Genomic DNA, 3,341 nt, shown 5'->3' with positions numbered 1-3,341 from the left:
TTTTAAGGGGGCCGACTATAGTTTCCATTGCGCAATATTTCGCGCATCATAGTAAAATGAAGCGTATTTACTGTTTTAATGCAACTTTTTTCGCTTTATTATTAAGATTAAACAAAATTAAGAAATTATAGGTATAAAAATGTAATTACAATTTGATATAACTGGTTATTTAACCGATTTTGCTATTGATAGGTACTTAAAGAAAGGAGTAATAAAAATGTTATTAAAGAAAAAGTAATAAAACATACGCTCTTGAAATTTAAAACATAGAAATTTGAGAATATCTCCATTATTGTTATTATGTTTTCATGTGAATCAATTGTGTACGTCATATTTTGTAATACTCTATAAAAATAGTAAAAGTTGCTAATTTTTGGCATTTTGAGATGCCCCCGCTGGTAACAAGATGGTAGAATTTTGTGTTTCTTACAAATATTGTGTAATATAGTATTACTCATCAAATATTATAGTTTGAACAAAATGTCTATTGTAGTATTTGTATAATTTGCCTTAAAGTGCTAAAAATTGGCATTTTCCTATATAATCCTATTGTAAATTTACCTGTATTTTGAGACGGTCCCTCAAAAATACCTGGACGGTAGATTTCCTCCAAACTTTGCATGTACACTGAAGTTAATGTAAGTTATATATGGTATAAAAATGAAGAGTTTCGCTATTGTAGTTTTCACACAATAAAACTATAGTCGGCCCCCTTAATATTTATGAAAGTCGTTCAAGTAAATCTATCAGTTTAGATTACATTTGTTGCATTTCTCTGACATAAACATAAAAAAAATTCTATCCAATTCTGAAATTTTTTGAAATTTATAAATGCCATATAGTAGAATAATATAAATCAATAATTTCTATATACATATGAAAACAGGCAATTTTAAACACAACACTACATTAAAGAAGATTGAATACATTTGTAAAATGTTTATGCACGTGTGTATTTTAATGTACATCCTGGGGTCAGTTTCACAAAAAAAAAACTTTCAACAAACCCCCAAACCTTGTAGTTGATTGAAAGATATTACTAATTGCCTATTTCTTCTGTAAATTGCTTTTTTCTGTTACTTATTGTTCATTTTCGTTTTTTTTTCTTTTGTACATTCTTTTATTATTACTATTTATTCTGTGCATGTATTCACATTGACCTTGTTGCAAGGAGAAGGATAAAATATTCTGATTCTGCCAACCAAACATATTCATTTTTACATTTGTGAATGAAAAATTTGTTTAAAATAAAGATATTATTAAATTTGGGTGTGGTTTCTGTTAAAATTTTATTGAATTAAAATGGTTTTAAATTTCTAAATTCTTTTTAAAAAGATTAAAATCATTTCTAAATTAAGTTATTCACACAATCAAATTTTGATCCCAGTTTTTCTGGTTTCCGATCTTATAGAATGGGTTGGTCCAACGATATCAACGTCAACACCTTTTAGTTAACCTGTATGAGTCAGTAAGTTATATCCTACTCCAATGTAGTTGAGTTCTTCTTGTTGGAGCCCCGTAAAGCTCAAGAGAGTTGATATGAGCAACGCAAGGTACAATGTAAACATTCTTAATTACCTAAATTACATTTAAAAAGTCGATGTGATTTTGAGATTGTTTTAAATCTGTAGCCCAAATTAAAAATAATTTTTATTTCAATTGGCTTCTTTATTATAAATACACATTTAAGTACAATGGAAACAAACGTTTTTTTAGAATCTGAACCTAAGAGATGAGATAAGTTTTTCGGTACTTCGAAAATTACAGTTATTCAACATTTCCCCGACTTGAAATCACTCTTTCGATGAATGTGATGACTTAGACAATTGTAAGTCTATAATGGTTTTATCTTTATCAATAAAAGTTAAACATAATATTAATTCCATTGTTAGAAGTAGTCAACCTATTAGATACAGATCAAATTAAATTTAAAAAAACAGAAGTAATCAAATATTTATTAAAAGTACACCTAGATGAATATTTAATTTGTATAAGCTTAGGAAAGTTTTGCACCAAATAATTGCTCTTAAAATCAATAACACTTGTTGATTATTATAGGAGGCCTTTCATTCAACAACTAAACATCTTTTCATCACTTGCGCCATCTTTAGCGAAATTGAGCTGCATCATTATTACATATTGAGTTCAGGTAGACTTCCAGTTCAAAGAACTTTAATCTGGCCACTCGTTCGGAAAATCTGACAAAAAGCATTCCCAACATCATGGTTCACTATGTTGTATCCATGGTTACAAGAATTTATCAATATCCTCCAAATTTTCTTTCAGCTCTTTTTGTTTACGAGGACTATATAAATATCTTGGCAGTATCGACTCTCCATGTCTTTCCGCAAAATGGCAATGTTTAGTAAACAGAAGTATCTGTGGAGACTGCAGCTCTATTGATTTGTTCTTAAAACAAAGGATGAGAAAAGGAGCAGTTGGGACTTGAAACTTTACGACAGCAATAAATAGAATAATTATCCTTGATTAGGTGTCTTTTTGTGACAAGACTGCAATAAGACTACAACTCTAGAAGTAGCTTTTGATAAAATTTTACAGAACTATCAATTTTAATAACCATGGAAACATCATTAATCAAAATATAAAATAAAGACAGTGATGTATCTAATACAGTCTACTTGTGTGTCAAGTTATATTGAAATCAGACCAAAACTGTAGATGGTGTAGCATTTTGAAAGTATTTCACAGAAATTTCTAATTTTAGTAACCACGACAACAACGTTCATCGAAATCAAAAGCCTACATTATATACAGAATTATGTATCTTAGTGAAGTCTACTTGTGTGCCAGGTTATACTGAAATCAGACCAAAACTGTGAGAGGAGTAGCATTTTGAAAGTAACACAGAAATTTCTATTTTTAGTAACCACGGCGACGCCATATATTGAAATAAAAAAAAAACGATATAAAGGATTATGTATCTGTACATTCGAAGTTTCCAGAATAAATAAGATTTTTAAAATATTTTCGTATGAAATGCTATGGCAACAAATAAGTCATGAAATTATACAGGTAATTTTAGAAAATATATATTAAAATCAAATCTGTGTCTAAGCAACTTTAACGTTCAATAAAGACTAAAATTTCATAGTAATAAATCTAAATCTTTGAATGTTTCCCGTCTGTTACCATAACAACCTGGACACAGCATCAATGTTTTGATGGATTTCTGCTCCTGGATTCAAACTTTAATGAACAAGGACACCGCAAAGTGAAGCAATGCAAAGAATAACTTGAAGGCAGCATTCGACATCAATCCCAGTTCAAACAACGTCACTTCCGTTTCGCATAAAAGACATTCTAAGCTTTTTTTTTTTAAA

At 29.2% G+C, this 3,341-nt stretch overlaps 1 protein-coding gene across 1 annotated transcript in view; it reads right to left on the bottom strand.

The window, feature by feature from the left end:
* Positions 1-3,341, bottom strand: part of LOC134266925 (aquaporin-8-like) — a 123,555-nt gene that overhangs the window by 82,958 nt on the left and 37,256 nt on the right. The gene's annotated exons all lie outside the window — the stretch shown is intronic.

Source organism: Saccostrea cucullata, unplaced genomic scaffold (assembly GCF_032062105.1).
Source record: "Saccostrea cucullata isolate Sc308-1 unplaced genomic scaffold, CSIRO_AGI_Scuc_v1 ctg618, whole genome shotgun sequence".
Classification (NCBI taxonomy): domain Eukaryota; kingdom Metazoa; phylum Mollusca; class Bivalvia; order Ostreida; family Ostreidae; genus Saccostrea; species Saccostrea cuccullata.
Note: the sequence above shows the minus strand (reverse complement) of the source record. Positions and strands in the feature narration are given on the sequence as shown.